The sequence below is a fragment of the Epinephelus lanceolatus genome, chromosome 23 (assembly GCF_041903045.1).
Source record: "Epinephelus lanceolatus isolate andai-2023 chromosome 23, ASM4190304v1, whole genome shotgun sequence".
In the NCBI taxonomy this organism is placed as follows: domain Eukaryota; kingdom Metazoa; phylum Chordata; class Actinopteri; order Perciformes; family Serranidae; genus Epinephelus; species Epinephelus lanceolatus.
The window spans coordinates 33,516,698-33,538,157 of record NC_135756.1 but is presented as its reverse complement, the minus strand read 5'-3'; the positions used below and the strand labels follow the sequence as shown (position 1 = coordinate 33,538,157).

The 21,460-nt window shown below is 43.2% G+C and overlaps 1 protein-coding gene across 2 annotated transcripts in view; it reads left to right on the top strand.

The window, feature by feature from the left end:
- Positions 1-21,460, top strand: part of LOC117249646 (uncharacterized) — a 40,537-nt gene that overhangs the window by 2,535 nt on the left and 16,542 nt on the right. The gene's annotated exons all lie outside the window — the stretch shown is intronic.

Here is a 21,460-nt window from a genome sequence, read left to right as displayed (position 1 = left end):
TAACACCAATGACAAACATCTATAACAGGCTAATTGCACAAAATGGTGTCTAAGCTAGCTCAAATGTGGCATGAGTCAGCATTTTAAAATCTGTAAATTACACTAATTAACCTGTTTTTTTCCATAAAAATATTTCACTCTAGCACAAATCAAAGTAACACCAATGACACAACAAAAAGAACCACGTCGAAAAACAAAACTTTAACTGAAAATATCTTACTTTTACTCAGTAAAGAGACACTCACCATGCATTGACTTAAATGGCTCTTCTTCTTCTTCTTCTTTCTGACCTTGACCTGACCTCTTACATATTCTTGACCTTTCAAAATAAGGGTCTGTGATACCAGTAACACCAATGACACCCAATCAAGGGACAGATATTCTTTTAAAAAATATTTTTATTATTAAATAGCCAATTTAGTTTTAATTTTATTCATATATTAAGAGCAGTGTTTGTCCATAATTGACCAATTATTATTTTTTTAAACAAAAAAGAGGAAATATTTTTACACCGTCCAATACCGTTGAATCATGGCAGTGGGACAAGTGTTTTTTTTAGCTACAAAGGAAATTAAAATTTAAATAAAAAAATAAAACTGCAAATATATAAACTGAAATTATCATCATTTAAAATGGTATTGAATTACATAATTTTGGTTTAATGTGGATGATTTTTTTTAAATTTTCAAGCATTTGTGTGTCTGGAAAATGCAGGGACATGTTTTTCACCGTATTTTGAGAATGACCCCTTTGTGTGGTTAAGCTAATTGGCCTTTTCCACTCTACTCTTGGCCGCGCTTAGTCGTGCCATGCAAAACAAAGCAGATATCGATAGATATAGAAACGCAAATCGGCACGGCATGGCACGTGCTGATTTGCGTTTCTATATCTATCGATATCTGCTTTGTTTTACTGTTTCATGTCTGCTATCAGTCATATTAGAAGTTGTGTGAAGCTGCTGCTTGAAAACTCAGCATTTCCTTATTTTGCTGCTTCACAATAACATTTTTTGTAACAAAATATGGGGGGACTTTTATTGAGAAGAATCTAATAGGAAATGAAATGTGTTAATCACTGAATTAGCGTAATTTTGTCAGCTATTTTTCTTCAATAAGGAAGAGTGTAATAATACTGCAGGGAGGAAAGTAAAAGTAGAAACAACCGCAGTGAGATGTTAGATGAAGAGCTGTCTTACTGCACCTCTGCAAACAGCTCACCTCCAATGGGTAAACGTCTTTCACCTGTCATGTTTGGTGATGGAAAAACATGTGCAGTAAAAATAACAGGAACTTTAGCCATGGATCAGCCCACTGCTTTTAAACGTCACTCAAGACAAGTCATCATCAGTTAAATACGCACCTTCCAGACCACCTACCAGTGGGTAGCCCTGTTTTAATGGAGTTGCAAATCCCCACCGCACTGGGATGATGGCCCAAACCAAGACATGCCAAGCCAGGACAAGGAGTATAACTGTCAGAACATTAACTACAATTTGCTGTAGCTTGGTTGTCATTTCAATTTCTGCACAGCCTATCATCGACTGTGTAAGATGTGGATGTAGCTACCGTGATGTGACCATTGGTTTGTGGACTCCTGCTTTGAAGCCTCAGGTTTGACATTTTGGCACTCGCCATCTAGGATTTTTGGAGCCAGAAGTGAACACATTTGGACAAGAGGACGGAGCAGGAGAGGAGTTACATTTTTGCATCATTATTCTCTCTTTTTTTTTTTTTTACTAAAAAAAACATGTCCTTTTTTAAGATTTTTATTTATTTATTGTGATAGTCTGCACCAAAAGAGATTTTTTCTTAAGTCTGTAAAATACCATCTGTAGCCCTAGACATCTCTGCAGTACCACAATATTTAATTTGGATTTGTATTTTGACACATATTTACACCTCTATGGTACATAGTATGATGCAAGTTGGTAAAAAAAATGTGGTTTCTTGTTAAATAGAATTACCGTTTTCATTTTTTTTTTATTTATTTTTTTTTTTAAATACATCAATTTTTGAGGGGGTCCATTACTTTAAAGCAACATTGTACCATAATGTTAATAAATGGAAAAAAGGGGTAATGTTTACATTTTTATACAAATTCATAGAATAATCTTACAATTATTCTGTAAATCGAAGAAAAAGGTGTTTGAAATAGAAGCATGCAGTATGCTCTGCAGAGAGGAGTCACACAGTGCCACAGCCTTAACTATATCAAAACTAACATTATTAAATTTATCTAGGTTAATTTGTCAAGATAAAAAGAAAATTATGATGACTATTATGCATTTGAATGGTATATTAACCTATTTAGCTGTCATGGAACCCCGATACCTCGATTCACCATGACAACTGGAGAGAAAAAGCAATGAACTTATTTTACACCTGTGGAATTGGAGGTGTTCATGAATGCCTACAGCGAATATGAGCATATATTCCATAAAAAAAAAAAAAGTAACACTGTTAAAGCTGCCAAGGAGAGAGAGGCGGCATGGGAGAAAACTGCTGCCCGAGTCAACGCGTAAGTTTGAATGCACTAGTCCATTAGTTTAACATTTAACCACACTTAATATAAATCGTAGCATACAGGTAGAAGAGTGGTGGAGTGATTTTGAATAAAATTTGATTTTCATGTAGGTGCAATCTCACAGGGGAAAACGCATTTGGAAGCAGCTTAAAATGAAAAATGAAAACATCATTTAAACAGATAAGGCATATTTTAGCCATGATTGTACCTTTCTTTAGTTTTATTCATATTTGATTTATTAAACAAAGTAGCTTAAATAATCTATCATTCAGTGGCTATTTCATTATGTACTGTAGGTCACTAGTAATTTAAACACCCCCCCCCCCCCAAAAAAATACTGTTGCAGCTTTTATGTCCTCTTGACTAATATCCTGCTTAGTAACATTTGAGTTCTACTCAGCCAACAGAAAGAAGGCAGAGGCCCACAAAACATCACCAATATCATATAAAAAGCTACCGTTTGCAAAAAAAAAATGTAGTGCGATGCACAACATTTGCTCTGAGAGCGCACGTCTGCAATGTGTCAGATTTGTTTGGTATGTGTGGTCGGAGAATGTTGTTGAGGTAAATGATTGAGTCTAATGAAAAACGGTACCGTTCAAACATATTTATTGGGGAATGACGGCAGATCTAAGGCGTAAGGCATTGCGAATTAATTCTGCCTCGATATCGATCTTATTTCCTACATACAAACAACCCATGTCTTTCTGACAGCTTGCTTCAGGTTCGGCAGTAGGGAGGAGACAGGGTGAACTCAGGGTTTCTTACAGAAAACCTGCCAGCGAGCAGGTTAGGTTACTCAGTTTTCACTAAACCCGCTTTCTGGAATACCCCCCAGGTCACAAGTTGGTTCTAAGCTTTCAGCTCCCCTATGCTCTCCCCAGCCAGCTGCAACCTCATTTAGGTTTTTGTTGTGAAATATGAACCATATAGATAGTTCCTTATTTCAACTTATTGAATCAACTGTTCAGCGTGAATTACAGTCCTTTCAAAGCGAGCAATAGAAATAAATTAAAATACTGCATCCAAATAAAGTTCATCTCAAAATGGCGCTTGCAGCCAGTTGGTAAACATCTTTTGTTTGCTTCATATCCAAAATATTTTCATATTGGCACAGTTTTAGTCCTCTTAAGGATCATATCTCCTCACGCCATCCCCCCAAAAAACACACAAACTTTCAAGTAAACAAACAATATGTGCTGCTCTCCCACCTCTACTGAAATTTGGTCTCTTGCATGTCGTCAACAAAGGCCTGGGCGTGGTAGAAAATTGCACACAGCCTGGTAGACCCTCGTGGCTCCATAAGTCAGTTTATAAACATAGCAAGTTAATCTCACTGTCATATTGCTTATTACTAATGCAACATGAGTTGGATTTAGGGCTGTGGCGCTGTTGGCACAGGTTGCTGCTCAATGTTAATTGGCCAGACTGTGCCACAATGACAAAGGCCAGTTCAGCTAATTCTTAAAATCAAACTGGTTTAAGCTCGAACATCTGACCAGACCAGCAAAACCAGAAACGGACCCGAGTCTACAATATTTTTTGTTAAAAAAAAATATATTAATATATCCCACTGCATTTGCTTTTTTTCCCACTGCACTGAGCTCACCAAACCTGAGTATGAACCAAACGGTGACTTCTGTGTACCATCATAACCCCAATAGTCACCCTACACCACTGTTTTCAGTTATGTTCTCTGATTAGATCTCTTCTCAGGGTCGTGTTGGCATATCAAGACATTGCTTATTTGACATCTTGATCATTTGATTGGTTTTTCTTAAGCTTCTGCACAGACAACCGCTGAGGCTGGAGACATTATGTTTTACGCTTGTCTGTCCATTCTATTCATGATATCTTAGGGATGTGTTATCTCGGTATATCTCAGGAGGCGATATCTCAAACATCTTGAGGGAATTTCTTCCAATTTGGCACAAACCACTTGGACTCAAGCATGAGCTGATGATAAGAATGTAGTGGTCCAGGGCCGAGGTCACTGTGACCTCACAAAACAAGTCAAGTATTTTTTAGATCCGTGCAAAGCATTCGATCCAGTCAGTCAAAAAGTTTTAATATATGAACTTTTCACTTTTCACCAGGTCCCCTTGTGTTTAGATTATTTATCAATGACCTGACTCAACAGTGTCATGGTGTAGAATTGCAGATGTATGCCATGACACTTGTATGTATACACACACAAGCAAAACCAGCTGAGTTAGCTGTTGCCAAGCTAACAGTTGCCTTGGAAACACAGACTGTGTAAAATTGAGGATGTAGCTACCATAAAGTCACCTAGTGGTTTATGAACTCTTGTTTTTAAGACTTGAGTTAAGCATTTGGCCGTCGCCATCTTGGTGTTTTGGAACCAAAAGTGACCAAATTTGGATGAGAGGCTCCAGCTGTGGAGGAGCAAGGGTGGATTGGACACACACACTTTGGTGGTGCCTTGGAGTCAGAGTGGCCTGCCCTTAATTATGTGTAACTTTTAGCCTTAATGACATTTAAATGGGTGAGTTAGTTGTGGATGGGTCAATTTTTGGCACTTGTGTGTTGGCTTTATTTTTCAGCCCTGTAGTTTACCACTTGGTTGGAAAGGATCACACATCAGCTTGACCAATTATGTGTAAGTCTAAATGTTAACAGAAGAAAGGGTATGTTTTTGCTGTGTTTTGTTTGGTTGGTTCTTGTTGTTTTTTGTTTTTTTTAAAACCATGGTACAACCTCCTAATGTTGATATTCTCATCAAAGGTCAAAGCATTGACATAGTCACTCATTTTAAATACACTGCTCAAGAAAGTAAGGGAGCACATAATCATCCCACTATAACACCAAGTCAGTTAAACTTCAGGCATATCAGTCTGTCCATTTAGGAAGCACAAGTGATTGTAAATCAATATCACCTGCTTTGGTGCAAATGAAAGTGACATCAGTTGCAATGGAGAGGCAAAAGCAAGACAACCCCCCAGAAAGGAATGGATTTGCAGGTGGTGGCCACTGACAGTTGCTAGTGTCCTTGTCACTACTGGTTGCATGAAGTGGTACCTGCAGCCCAATCAGAATGCAAAGGCAGTCCAGCTCCTCCAGAATAGGACATCCATATATGTGGTCGCAAGAAAGTTTGCTGTGCCTCCCAGCACAGTCTCAAGAGCATGGAGGAGATACCAGGAGACCGGTCGTTACATGAGGAGAGCTGGACAGGGTCATAGAAGGGCATCAACCCAGCAGCAGGACCGGTATCTGCTCCTTTGTGCAATGAGGAATAGGGGGAGCACTGCCAGAGCCCTACAAAATGACCTCCAGCAGGCTACTGGTGTGCATGTTTCTGCCCAAACTGTCAGAAAAGGACTCCATGAGGGTGGCATGAGGGCCCGACATCCTCTAGTGGGACCTGTGCTCACAGCTCAGCACCGTGCAGCTCGATTGACATTCACCAGCGAACACCAGAATTGGCAGGTCTACCATTGGCACCCCATTCCAGAGTCCTGCACGGGTCCAGTTTTCAAGATCCGCCCCGACCCGACCCGGTGACGTACAAACCCGCACCCGAACCGCAAACCCGCGCATCAGGCCAATTAGTACCGCAACCTGGTCTGACCCATTGAAACACGGCCCGCAGCCCGACCCGTAACCCGGATTTAAAGTAATCATTTTGGGTCATATTGGCTGAATATTCAACAGCATATCGCCACAGTTAAGGTGCCAGAAAGTAAACAACGACCTGAATGAAGCAGCTCTCGCAATAAAAACCTGACTTCAGCTCCATCATCAGCCCTCTGTGTTCTTCTCCCATATGAGTGTAAAAGCACTCGTTTATTACGTTTAATGCTTTTAAACTTTTAATCTATGTAAAGGAACTTTACATGTGTAATAAAAGACTTACTTTCTGTCCGGAGCGACGTTCAGCAGTTACGAGCCATCACGTGTTTTTAGAATCCATCGAGGAGAGAAGTAATCCATCAGGGAAACACTTCAGAAACATAAAGTGATAGTTGTACGTTTTAGCCACTTATTTCTCAAATACCTAAATAATTATTTTCTTCTTTGGAAGCGGCGCTTGTTAGACGGTGGCAGCCATGTTGATTCTGTCATCCAATCACAAATTGTGTTATTAGATGGTGAAACGCGTGTAAACAGCTGAACCAATGACCATTGCGAAATAGTGGAGGCGATCCTCAGAGAGTAAATAATGCCCAAGATAGTTATCTGTAGTTTACCGAACTAATGACTGATGTGTTTATCTAAAACCCACGATCCAACCCGCATATTATTTTTTCCACCCAGATCCGAACCCGGGAAAAAATGTTTTTTAAAAACCACCCGCAAATCAGCTGTTAGGTCTGGGTCGGGTACCCACAGGTACCCAACCCAGTACAGGACTCTGCCCCATTCTCTTCAAGATGAGAGCAGGTTCACACTGACCACATGTGACAGGAGTAGAGTCTGGAGATTCTGTGGTCAACGTTATGCTGCCTGTAACATCATCCAGCGTGACCAATCTGGCAGTGGATCAGTGATGGTCTGGTGAGGCATATCCTCGGAGGGTTGCACAGACCTCCATGTTAAAGCCAATGGTACCTTGACTGCTGTTAGGTACTAGGATGAAATCCTCTGAGCAACAGTCAGACCTTACACTGGTGCACTGGGCCCTGGGTTCCTCCTGGTGCAGGACAAAGCCCAGCCTCATGTGGCCAGAGTGTGTGGCAGTTCCTGGATGACGAAGGCATTGATGCCATTGGGTGACCCTCTAGTTCCCCCGACCTAAATCCAGTTGACACCTGTGGGACATTACGTATTGGTGCATCTGTTGCCACCAAGTACCACCATAGACTGTCCAGGAGCTCACTGATCTCACTGGGAGATCCCTCAGGACATCATCCAGTGACTCAACGGGAGCATTCCCAGACGTTGTTGAGAGTGCATACAGGCACATGGGGGCCATACACACAACTGAGTCACATTATGAGTTGCCATGATAAAATTCACACAAGATGGATCAGCTTGTGATATTTTATTTTAAATCCAACCCTCAGTGGATTGATTTTGATTTCCATTGACCGTTGTTACGTCATTTTGTTCAGAGCAAATTATACAATGTACATCAGTAAAGATTTTCAACTTTCATAATTCGTTCATTGTGGTTTAAGTGCTCCCTTAATTTTTGAGCAGTACATTTCAAAAACATGTTTGATTGTTTTGTTAATAATAATAATTATTGTTATTATTATTATTATTATTATTATTATTGTTATCATTATTATTAACAAAACAAATAATAATACATTTTATTTAAACAGCGCTTTTGGGATGGTTTCGATCTTTGATTGAAAAAATGCCAGGAAGGAGTTGCATTTGTCTGTTGTGATGGAGGAGAGGGTGTTGTTGCAGGGTTTGAGGAGTTCATTGACGGTGGAAAAGAGAGTCTTGGGGTTATTGGAGCCAGAGTGAATGAGTTGTGAGTAGCAGTTGGACCATGCGGCAGTGAGGGCGTCTTTGTAGTTTGAAAGGTGGTCTGTATAGGCATGGAGATGGACTGTGAGACTGGTTTTCTTGTAAAGTCTTTCAAGCTGGCGCTTAAGGGTTTTCATGTGACGGAGTTCAGAAGTGTACCAGGGAGATGAGTGAGTGAATGAGACAGTTTTGGCTTTTAAGGGAGCCAGTCTGTCGAGGCAGAGGGACAGTGTGTTGTTGTAGTGGGTGACCAGGTCAGAGGGGTTTGGGGGCAGTGGGGTGGTGGATGTCGACAGAGTATTTGCCAGTGAGTCAGAGAAAGCTGAGGGGGAGATGGACTTGATATTTCTGAGCGATATATTGCGTTTGAGTTTTGGGGGAGGGAGGGGGGTCTTGAAGTCCACAGTTATGGCCAGGTGATCCGAGATGTGGAGGTTGGTATTGGAGAGTTGGTGGAGGGTGGGACTGGTCCCCCAGCAGGAGAATTGAGGGGGATACGGCAGATAGCTGGGTGAGGAATTTGGAAGGACTGAGCAGGAGGTATGGAGATTGTGGACATTTTAAGCATTTCCTGTAGATGGCAGTAACGCCACCAGCCCGTCCATCTGGGCGGGGTTTGTCAGTATAGGTGTAGTCAGTGAGTGTGGTCTGGTTTAATGAGAAGTAATCCAGAGGTTTGTGCCAGGTTTCGGTGAGGCAGAGGAAGTCCAGTTTATTGTCAGTGATGAATTCATGCAGGATGGCACTTTTGTTGGTCAGTGAGCAGGTCTTGAATAGAGCCAGTTTCAGGTGTTGTTGGGTTTGAATAAGACAGGGGGTGGCAGGAATGAAGAAGATGGGGCATAAGTTTTTGTTATTCACAGTCTTAGTGCAGTAAGGGCAGGGTGGTCTGTGCTTTATGATGGACTGTGTGGGGAATGTCTCAGGTGGGAGGGTTAATGATTGATAGGGTCGGACGGGGGCGCTGAGGAGCGGGGCTGTGCTCTGTGCTGCTGTTGGCACGGGGTGAGGAAGAGTGTCGGTGGGGGGGCATGTGATGTAAATAGTCATCGTGTGATGTACAGCATGCTTAATATTGGCTGCCAGCGTGTGGCTTCCCAGGGTGGTAGGTTGAATGCCATCGTGTTTGAAGAAAGAGGGAGGGTTCCAGAGAAGATTAAAATTGTCCGCGAAGTTGAAGCCTCGAGCGTAGCAGGCAGGCTTGAACCAGGTGTTCAACAGGAGTAGTTTGGAGAAGCACACATCCCTGCGAACAAGTGTGGGGAATGGGACCAGAGATAAAAACGGACTTTCCACAAGTGCGTAGGAAGTCCAGGAGGGAGGTGAAAGCACTTTTGGTCAGCTCAGAGGCACCCCAAGCCAGGTCGTTGGTCCCCACCTGCACCACGATGGGGGTAATGAAGGATGGGAGTGACTGCAGCAGCCCAGGGAGTTTTCCCAGGATTACTGGGACTGTGGCTCTGGGGAAACAACAGGTGGTGGCATTGAAGAAGCGGATATTCCTTGTGATGGAGTCTCCGATGATCAGGGTGGTTGGAGGGAAGAGTGGGCGAGGAAGGGTTTTTGCCGGGTTGGATGGTGGCTAGCCAGCGTCCGGGCCGTGTGCTGGTCCGGGAGGAGAGCTGGCGATCCGGGACCACAGCAGAGCCACTCTGGGCATCAGCGGGTGCTGGCAGGGAGGAGGGCTCCATGTCACCCATGGGTGCCGGGGCGGCGAGCCGCGGGGACGCTGCCAGTGTGGAGCCAGCCACGATGATCCCAGAGGCAGGGCAGCTGGAGCAGGAAGACGGTGCACCATCAGCCGCAGGTGTAGGACCAGCTACCCCAGACGTGGAGCCACCTGAGCCCGTGGGCGAAGCACCAGTGTCCGCAAGTGGAGAGGGGCCAGCGGCCTTTCCAGAGCCAGGCGTTGCACAACCACCAGCAGCCGTGTGCAGAGAGCAAGCGGCAGGGCCTGCCAGCACCAGGCAAAGATCTGGGTTGTCTGCTAGCGCCTCGAAGCGGTTGGAGAGGCTCAGGCGAGGAGGAGAGGCAGTCGCATCCTGGAGTCTCTTTCTGTCGCGGATCACAACTTCTGCTCAGGATGTCTGGAGGCTGGGTGTGGAGGAGGAGGAAGGCCGTGGACAGATGGAGGTATCCCATGGGGTGGTGTCCTGTAGGGCTGCTTTGAGGGAGACAATGTGCAAGGACTGTTCAGACCTCCAGGTCCAGGCAGGAGGACAGCATGGCCTGTTTATCTTGCAGTTCCTGAGAGAGTTGGCAGATGTCTTCCTTAAGGTCTGTGATCTGTTTGTTTGCTTTTGTGAGCATTGTGTTGTCACAGACCATGGATGTAGCACGTTGGCTAGCTTGAGCTGTGCTAACGGCTAGGTGCAAGGGTAGGAGGTGCCGGTAGTCAAGGCGTTGGGTAGATGCAGAACTAGGACAACAGTAAGTAGGACCCAGAATAGACTAGAATCCAATATTGTGGAATACAGTAAGCAAAACATGTGAGAGATCAAACTCTATTCGTCAAGACTTCGAAATATATCTCATTAGCGGAACAGCTTTTTTTGTTTAGCAAGCAAAATAAGTGGGTTAATGAAGAGTTTGTTGGAGTGGAGGCTTGGATAACCTCAACAGCTAACGTCTTTCTTGTTGTCTTATTTGTTACCGTTTTCTTTAATCCTAATTTATGGTTGGGCACTCAACACTTTTGATGAGTGATGCTCAACAGGAAACATTTTCCAATTGAATGGTTTTTCTTTTTTTTCTGTAAAAGCCACAAGGTTGAACACCCTGCCTGCATTGTATTGCATGTGTTGTGTGTTCTATTTTTTTGTATCACGTCATGTTGTTTTTCTGTGTACTGTTTCTTATTGTGCAGTTTTTTGTTTTGACCTGTCAAGGGACTACAGATGTGAATTAGAAAATGCATTTCCTGCTGAGAATGCAGAAATATGAAACAAATTGCCTGAAAGATATAGAGCTTGAATGCATTGACTGTGCTGCCGATAAACCTGGAAGATAAGTGTAAAACTGGAATAAGAACTACATTTCCTTGAAGAAACTAAGAGCTTAAAGGACAGCTTCGGTATTTTTCATTCTGGGCTCTAGTTCCCCATGTGTATGTGTGCGTATGATTCACGGGTACCACTCTTTCTAAAATTGGTTCAGTATTGAGCCGCAAAACGAGCTAAAGCGGCAATGGGGGCAAATGTGTCCCGTATAAAAGTGTTTTTTTTTTCGCCACTGACCGGTTCAGATCGCCAGTGCTATCTCTGTAAATAGCATATTGTAGCGGCCCTGGGGCAGTGGTGAGGGTGAATGAGTGGAGTCAGCTGTCGGTCAGAAAGGCGGAAGGCGTCCCCGCTTGGTAATGTAAATGAGTATGTGTGTGTGAAGTATGTGTTACGCTAGAAGAGTCAGAGGACGGAGTCTTTTACGTGCTACCTTCTGGAGTGTTACCGAAGTTTTTGGAGTGCTCAAATAAACGGGCCTTTTTCCCCCGAACGCAAGAACACACAGCTTTCACAGGCTGCCTTTGTCGGACGGCGAGATGCTGAAGTTGTGGCTAGTTGTCCTACAAATGGATGCTAACATTGCTCTCCAGACACTGCGCCTTGCAGACCATCAGGTCTGCAGTGCTCACTTCTCCCAAGATGACTACTGCCAGCCGAAGAAGAGAAGACATCCAATCCCGAAACACCTCTTCCTCAAGAAAATGGCTGTCCCACGAGTAGAGAGAGCTACAGACACAGTGGAGCAAAGCTCGTGACATCACACTGCCCAGAGGTAAGGGAGAGGCTAAGTTAGCATGCTATTTACAGAGATAACACTGGCGATCTGAACCGGTCAGTGGCGAAAAAACACACACTTCACACACACATACTCATTTACAATACCGAGCGGGGACACCTTCCGCCTCTCTGCTCCTACACTGACTGACAGCTGACTCCACTCATTCACACTCACCGCTGCCCCAGGGCCGCTACAATATGCTATCTACAGAGATAACACTGGTGATCTGAACCAGTCAGTGGTGAAAAAAAGCACTTTTATACGGGACGCATTTGCCCCCATTACCGTTTAAGCTCGTTTCGCGGCTCAATACTGAACCAATTTTAGAACGAGTGGTACCTATGAATCATGTGCACACATACACATGGGGAAATAGAGCCCAGGTTGAAAAATACCTAAGTTGTCCTTTAAGTACATTGCTAGAAAAGGTGGAAGCTAAACTGTAATACCGTCAATTGTTGAAAGTAACTGATTGAATGGAACACTTTGTTGCAACACAACTGTTTTGCTCTTATTTGCACAGGTTTAAGTTAAAGATGTAAGATTTCTTTATACTCAGTTCTCTGAAATTTTGGACACAAATTTGTTAAAATCCTGTTAGTGAGCATTTCTCCTTTTCCAAGATCATCCATCCACCTGACAGGTGTGGCATATCAAGATACTCATACAGCATGATAACTACATAGGTGTGCCTTGAGATTGTCAAAAAGCCCACTCTAAAATGTGCAGTTTAATCAACCAACAGATGCCGAAGGTTTTAAGGGGGCAGGTCATTGGCATGCTGACCACAGGGATGTCCACCAGAGCTGTTACTTGTGAACTGACCGTTCAACGTCTCTGATGTAGTTTCTGTGAATTAGGCAGCACATCCAACCAGCCACACATCCATAGACAACGTGTAACCACACCAGCCCAGGACCTTCCAGCTGATGCAACAATTGGTTTGCATAACCAAAGAACTTCTGCAGAAATTGATGCAGGGAAGTTCATCTGCATGCTTGTCGTCCTCACTAGGTCTTGACTTAACAGCAGTTTGTTGTTGTAACTGACTTGACAGGGCAACTGCCCACCTTGGATGGCATCTGGCACTTTGGGGAAGTCTTCTTACCACAGATGAATCTTATAAGGATTTTCTGGAGGCTGAAAACATCCCAGTTCTTGCATGGCCTGGACACTCACCAGATATGTCACCCATTGAGCATGTTTGTGATGCTCTGGATCGATCCTGCCAACAGCAACTTTGCACAGCCATTGAATAGGAGTGGGCCAACATTCCATAGGCTACAACCAACAACTTGATCAACTTTTTGTGAAGGAGATATGTCCTATTGCTTGAGGCAAATGGTGGCCACACCAGATACTGACTAATTCTTTTAGGTATCTGTGACCAAAAAATGCATTTCTGTAGTGCTAGTCATATTAAACCGTAATGAATGTCTATGTCAAGATAAAGCTGGTGGACGGATTATGTGCTTGCCACCTAAATTTGAGAGAAATATCTGTTGAGTGCACAATTAGTGTTAGATGCTTAAGTGTTGTTTACCATATAAACTAGAGAAAAAAGTGAATTGTCTTTAAAGAACATAACGTTTTGACACTCAACACTTTTTGTCATGTTGCGCACATGGAGAATTTTATTATGTTGCAGATATCATCATATTTTGTTGCACAATGGGGTTGTTAGTATTACTGTCATCATTATGGAAAAAATAGTTTTAAATCCAAACGGACTTTGACTTACATTCAGTGTCTTTGTCTGGTGTCTCAGCTCCTTAGCTCTCCTGGAACTGAGAAGACAGTGACCAGACAAACTGCCTTCACTAAGTTGACTGACAACAGACATTTACTGAACCAATTTTTTTTTTGTCAGCTGCACGAGTAGAAATCAATAGTATTTATTTAGTATTTATTGATTCATTAATTTTATTTACCAGCGCACTGTAGTGAGTGAGGTATATCTGCTGCTCACAGACTGAAAGCTGCTCAGCTAATGAATATAAGGTCAGGTCATAATATTGAGAGTTCTCACTAAATGTGACAGAAAAAATCATATAGATGAAATAGTTCTTTAGACCATAAAGAATACAGGGGGTCTCTGGTTACCATGGAGACAGCTGAAACCTTTCACCAAAGCAAAATTTGAAAACGTTAGGCTGCTCTTTAGTTTCGGTCGAGCGACACTCTCCAAAAGTCTAGGCTTTACAGTCTCCTCCACATTGATGCAAAGCTGTGAACTTCATGGATGCTTTTTTTTGCATTTACATGCTCTCCCTTTGCCTGGGTCCATTCAACCTTAGTCTGCTGGAGATGGCATATTTGGTGCCATCTCAAGTGCTTGTCTGTTACCATGTCCTCCTTGGTATACTCCTTTGAGGTTCTGCACCAATACATTCTTAGTTTGGAGGATTTGCTCCATTCCTCCTCCTTTCTTTGTGAACAACTCAAGATGAGTTCGATCGATGTCAAGTTGGCTTCTGGTGAGATCACAGAGCAGGATTTTGAAGCGTGTCACTATGGAAATTACCTCCTTTGGAATGCTTTTTGGAGCCTTGGATGCTGTCTCCTTTCCCCTGGTTGCAATGAAGATACTGTACCACTGTCAGTGAAGGCATGGAACACAGTAAGGACTAGGGGTGAGTCCGTGTACACTTGAGATCATAAACGTTTATGAAAAATTAGTACATGAAAAATGTTTTTTTTTTTAGGAGGGAGGGGGTTGATACTAATTGTTGACTAACTGTGATAGTCTGTGTTACCTTCTCGAGTCTGGTGCTCCGAACCGTAGTTGGGAGACACTGGTTTCCTGTAGATTATCTTTACAATATGGCTCGTTGCTGGTAACTAGCTCTAGGAGTCCGGACCAACTCTGCTTGAAGAATGAGGATGCAGAACTGACATCCGTGCAGAAGCACATTTATTTCTCCTCTACAGCAGGAAAACATAACATGACATAACGCAGGGCCTTCTCACAGAGACTATGCTGTAACTGGAGCCTATCTAAACACTGTAAACAGACTGCAACGACCCGTAGCATGAACAGTCCTATTTTCAAGGTGCATTTCCGTCCGTACACTCTATACACCGCTTTACTTCCCACAACATCTCCTACATCACACCCACATGCCACCATCTTAAAGCGAAGGGCTGACCGGTAACAACTGTGAATATGACAAGAAATGGTGTGAGACCGGGTTTGGCAACAGGTCAGTAGCCTACGTGCTCAGTTCTATTAAAACGGCGCGTTGGTTAAATGGCCCATTCGGTTGGTATTTGGATAATTGGGGCTTTACTGGTATAATGCAATAGCACCACCCAGCAGTGAAAAAATTACCCACTCGAAATATTTAGAGATTTTTGTACATGAAGTCATCCCTAGTAAGGACCTTGGATTGCCAAAGACTTGGCAGTCTCACAGGCAGGTATGTATCTGAAGTTCTTTCCAGTCCCAAATCGTGGGTCATTTCCACTTTAGCACCTAGTGGTCTATCATCTCATCCCCAAGAAACTGATGAGTTCACCTTGTAGGCATGAAGAGACAGATACAGAGACAATACTCCATGTGGTGGATGGTGCCATACAAGGATTTCAAAAGCTCATGCTGGACACAGGTCTTGTGGTCCTAGCCATTGCACATGTCAGACCTGGACATTCAGACATACCTGACAAAATTGCCAAGTCTTTGGCAATCCAAGGTCCTTCTGTGTTCCACGCCTTCACTAGGTGTGACACATTATCTGTATTTGCAGTGGGGGAAAAGAAGACAGCATGGGACACCTGGAATGGGGATGATGAGCCAACAGAGGCCCTCCATGGCTATGGTAAAGGCTCCAACAAGCATTCCAAAGAAGGCCAATTCCATTGTGGCGCAGGGCTCGACAGTGCGAGCGTTTCACTCGCATTTGCGACTAAAAATAGGTGTGTGCGAACTGTAAAAAATATTTAGGGGCACATGTGCGCATAAAAAATCAGCCGAAGCAGCCTATATTTTTGTCAATAAAAAAATATGATAATTCAACCGCAAATGTTGGAGGAACTCCTGCCGCCTTCCCTCTTCCCTCTTCCCTCTTCCCCGTGTGACACGGTTATGGGCGGTTTTTGAAGCCACTGTCGGCACAATAAATATTGTGCGCGACGCCAAGGCTAGCAGTGCCGCTTTGTCAGGCGTTGCTGCCCTCTCCATAGACAAACAATGGGACAGCCAGCGCAAAGCGGTTTGACAGCTGATCATGTGTAGAGGCCTTTAGGGACCGTTAGCCACGGGACTGTTCGCCACAGTACCGCTGCTGGGCAGGGTGGAAATAAAGCCCTTTTCACACAGAGCGCGCAAAGCGCAGACCCCGCCGACGAACCCATTCATTGTGTATCTGCTACCGCGGCGCAAGAGCGCACCGCCAGCCTGCGCTCGAATTGAATTTTTTTTTAATTTCACAGCAACACGCTGTGACGACACCTCGGCGCCACGCGTCCAATAGCAGAGAAGAGCCTGAAGTAGACCCGAAAGCGGTCACCATGGAGCTGTAGCTCCTGAACGAGCCTGTACTCCCCCAAATACTGTCCTCTGCGCCTTACCCCGCGGTGGGCGCCGCAAAAACTCTGTGAGTCCTGCAGAGTTTCAGAGGACCTGGAGAATGTTTTAGGATAGTAATAATATTATATAAGATAATCATATTGCAAAGATAATAAGATAATAACATTAAAGACAAAATTAAATTGCAATACTTTTTCAAAACTTGATGATTTTACCTTTCTGTACATTTTGTATACAAATTCATTAAATAATTTTGCTTGTAAATGTCTATTTGCATCACGTTTATTATGGAAAACACATTATTTGATCAATTTACATTGTGCCCCTAAAGTTCTTTGTGCGCTCCTTACTTTTTCAACTTAGGAGCACCTCCTTGGGAAAAAAGTTAGCGTCAAGCCCTGTGGCGTGTGTCACAATCCTGTGATCGCACCAGCAGCCAACTCATCATTGATCAAGCTCATCTTAAGTTGTTCACAAAGAAAGTAGGAGGAATGGAGTAAATCCCCCCAACTAAGAATGCACTGGTGCAGCAGTGTACCAAGGAAGATACTGTTTGGGACAAACACTTAAGGGGGCACCAAATATGCCATCTCGAACAGACTTAGGTTAGACCTATGTTTTCAGATACTGTGAGTTCCTTCATAGGTCACCAAATTCATCCTTAACTGTTCACCTCCACAGTTTGTATGAACAAGTGAGCATAATTTTCACATACCTGGATTACTGGCAAGCCTCAAGGGCTTCATAATGAGCAGATCATTATAATTGGTAGATTAGGGAGAGATCTAAGTAATGCAGCGCAGTAGCTTTCCAGGAGCAGGGTTGGGCGCCACTGATCTGGGGATTTTTATTTTGAAAATCTGGACAACACCAGTGCAACCATAGGCAATTTTCACGGAGGACATTTTGACTTGTTACAATTAGAAAAGTACAGGTGTGAATCATGAAATTTATGATTTCTGAATTTCATTTAGCTGCTTTTTCCCCAGGTTCCTGGTCTCTTGTATGCTTGGTCATGGTCACTGTAACACCAGAACAGAACATAGCCATCGTTTTACTGTGACAAGTCAAAATGTCTGCTGTGAGAGAGGCCTGTTGTGAGCTCTTCTTTACCTAGTCGTAACCAAGGAAAATCTTTAAGAGGGAAAGTCATGACATTAGTGACAGCCTTTGAGGAGCCAGACTTTGGTGTCAGTTCTGTTGGAGTCAATGGGGCGGGCAGGGCAAATCACACTATAACCCATCATATCTCATCTTCACATCATATCTTGAATGAAAAACCCTTCCACCAGATCATAAAACACACATTACATGATGTCAGCTGGCTTTTTTAAATCTAAATATACGCTTTTGTTTTTCTTGTTTTTGGTCTCGAAATAGATCATCGCTCTGTCAGTCATCTGCATCTTGAGCCCCTGTTTGGTCCAAAATAGCTAACGTTACATCTTGATGCATAAATAAGCAGGGCATGTCTGACCGGTTAACACTGACCAGACTGCAGTTAAAACCAGATCCATTCTTAATGGGTCTAATTATTATTCTGGCTGGACTTAGTGACATGGCTTGTCAGTTAGGTAAAAATCTGCCAAATTAGGACTACCATATGCTATAATGCCTTGCAGTTTGCCATAGTGATTTATATTCTTACTAACGTAAGCGACAACAAAGTAATATGGAAGTTTTATGATTAAGAACATGGCTGTCTGTGGCGAGGCAAGGCAGCGTTTTGTCCCACTGTTTTGTCCTACCTAATGTTTGTCCTACCCCTGAAATCCGCAGCAATATCAATTCATCTTTTGTCAGGAAGGAGTCTCATCATCAGTAGCAGCTCGTGGTGAAATTGGGTGGGAGGGCTAACGCATTAGGCCTGTGGCCTATACTGATCAATAGTTCAGCTGCAGTAACAGTAACATCACACCGAGATACAGTACCAGCAGAGGCAGCTCTTAGGCATGCAGAGATTGTAGGTAATGTTCAGTTTGGCCGGGGAGGCCTGGGGCTTGGCTCAGGCAAACCGGTATGGAATAAAGCAGGTCTCAAAGATAAAAGAAAGCTGGTTGTAGAACAGATACGTAGACAGGAAGAGATGCTAAGGGGTGCAAAGGTAGTGGCCCAGGCTGAACAGGGACAGTGGTTGAATTGGGAAAGTGTAGAGAAGAGGAAGCTTAGTTGGAGGGACCTGTGGAGTATGGAGGAGAATCGTTTTAAATTCCTGGTAGGGGCTACATACGATGTGTTACCAACCCCCCCAGAACCTAAAACTGTGGGTAAATGAGGACCCATCATGCCCATTGTGTTCACGTACCGCAACCTTAAAGCATATTTTGTCAGGCTGTAAAGTTAGCTTGTCACAAGGCTGATAAACATGGCGACATAACCAGGTGTTGAAATGTTTAGCTGCAGGCATCGAAGGGAAACGAAGACAGGTGAATTCAGAATGTGTTAAGGATAGGAGTTTAGTAATTCAGTTTGTCCGTGAGGGAGAGAAACACAGAAGAGATAAGTTAGTGAGGAGGCAAGGGTGTGGCCGCCTAGAAGGTGCTTGTGATTGGGAAATGCAAGTAGATTTAGGGGGAAAGCTTGTTGTTCCCCAGGAAATAGTTTGTACCAGGCAGAGGCCTGACTTAGTGTTGTGGTCAGTGAGTCAACGGATAGTTTATTTCATTGAGCTGACAGTTCTTTGGGAAGACTCAGTGGAAGAAGCCTATGAAAGAAAAAAGCTTAGATATGCAGACTTAGGAGCAGAAGCTGAGCAGCGAGGATGGAAGACTAGGATTTGTCCAGTGGAAGTTGGGTGTAGGGGATTCATAGCAAGATCAGCTGTCTCGCTCCTGGGGAACTCGGAGTGCGGGGACAGAGTTTGAGGAAGACAGTGAGGGAAATGTCAGATGAAGCAATTAAATGTAGCCAGTTTATCTATAAGAGAAGAAATAATGTCAGTTGGGGGCCAGCAGGGGGAACTACTAAACAGGGCACATAACTCCTTGAGATCAGGTGGAGAGATCCACTTCCTCTCAGGAGGAAATCCAGGAAGAGGAAGGTTATTTAAGTGTGGGAGTGGCCTATCTGAATCCATTTTGTTTGAGGCCATGCGGCAAGGTGAATGTGTTTGCTGATCCTGTAAGTTTATTTAGCTCCTTTCACTTTAGCTTATATTGTAGTTATGCTATGTAGCATGTGAAATAGAGTGTGGTGAATGTGCTAGGAAAGGTAGTATCAGCCCTGCTTCTACCTAGAGCTCGCATGTACGGAGCCTGGGTTTGGTTGAAGGTGGCAGTGCTGTTTGGGCTGAGAAAGCCATGTGTAAGTAAGGTAAAGGAGGTTATTGGGTTGGTGCAGGGAGGGGAGCAGTGAGACCTGGCATTAGGGGAGTGTCTCTGGGACGCTAGAGATCACTGTCTATCCTCCTGGAGGTGTCGTGGGACCAACTAGACGAAACACTGGTGAAAGGAGGTTCCCACCCGATGACCCCAAAGACATGCTAGTTATCACTGCTCATTGGTTTGTATAGTTAAGCCTTGCCATATTAGCTTATCATAGGGCTTAGTTTTTTCACTGAGTGTTGATCCTTTCTCTAGAGCACAAACTTCTTGTGTTTATTTGAACCCAGGTTACAGCAACAATGCACTACAACAAAACTAGAGAATTAGGCTAACTACAAAAATGGTCTGATGCCAAAATCTCTCTCTCTCTCGCACACTCACACACACTGACTATTTTCCACTGTACACACAGACAGGAAAGGTAAAGAAAGGAAAGGAGTAATGCTCCTTTAATAAGAGGTTAGGGTTTGGGCCTACGTTATTTGAAGAGAAGCTCACATCGATGGCCTTTCTGGGATGCGAACAGGTTAATCACCAAGTCATTTAAGTCTGATGATTTTTGGATGAGGTCCCGCTCGATGGACAGCATTTAAAATAATCCACCTCGTTCAGCATGATGCTAACGCAATTTGCAAGACTCAACGCTCACTCTCCCACTACGTAAATTAAGGGGGCTTGTCACGACAACTGTCACTCACGCTGTGACAGCAATGATTGGAAGCTGATACTAGGAGTATTGGCTGTAAAAAATCAGCCCATTTAGATAAATTCTGTGTTTTTGTGACTATTTTAGTGCTGTTGCTGCTATAGGTTCAGTTCTAAGGTTCAGTAACTAATATTTTAATATTTTCTTTAATTTAATAATTTTCTCGTCTTTATTGTAAAAGATAGGCAGGGCGTAGCCCTGATAGCCCATTTATACCAGCTGTCTCTGCTCATCATCATTATGGATGAGAACAATGATAGTGGTGCTGTCCACATATAAATATTATGACTGAACTGTAATGAAATGTAACCACTTAAAGGCAAGGCAAGGCAGCTTTATTTGTATAGCACATTTCACACACAAGGGTAATCCAAAGTGCTTTACAAAGCAATGAAATAGAGAAAGAAATAGAAAAAAAGAGAAAAAATGTAAAAGGTAAAATTAATTACTAATGTTAAAAATTTAAAAAAGAAATCACCATTAAAAATAGCGAAAGTGCAGACAAGAGGTGTAAAGATAAAAAGGTTATTTAAAACTAGTCCATACCCATTGAGTACACAGTTGCCCACATACAGTTTCACATGGCATGTGTTTGGGATACAGGTCATAGGAAATTGCAGATTAAATAGTCAACTGAACCCATTAAGAGGAGCAATGTATTCGGACAGAGTTTTTGTGAATTTGATAGTACAATTGTTTTATTTAAAGTCCAGTAGTACCATTGCCAATAGTGGGATAGTTAGTGGGCTAAAACTGTACATTAGTAGTTGAGGTAGCACGTTGAAAGTAGGGATGGGCAACACAAGCAACAACACTATTCGAAAATCGTGGCAAGTATTCGACAATTTTTCGAATAGTCATACCAAAAATTAGAAAAAAAAAATCCAAACATTCGGCCACAGGGGGAGCCATAGCGATCAGTCGCATTTTAGCCATTTTTAAGCATTTTTCTGTTATAGCGCCACCCAGTTGCCAATTAGAGTTAAATTTCCCCAGTCACCTTGAGACGTCCTGTTCTACATATCTACCACGTTTAGTAAAAATCGATATGGTGGTTAGGCCTAGATAAGAAATTATTCTCTAGCACCCCCATTTTGTTTGACTGGGTTAAAAATGGAGGGGTCCCTCAGATTATGTGTGGTCATATGCCTACAA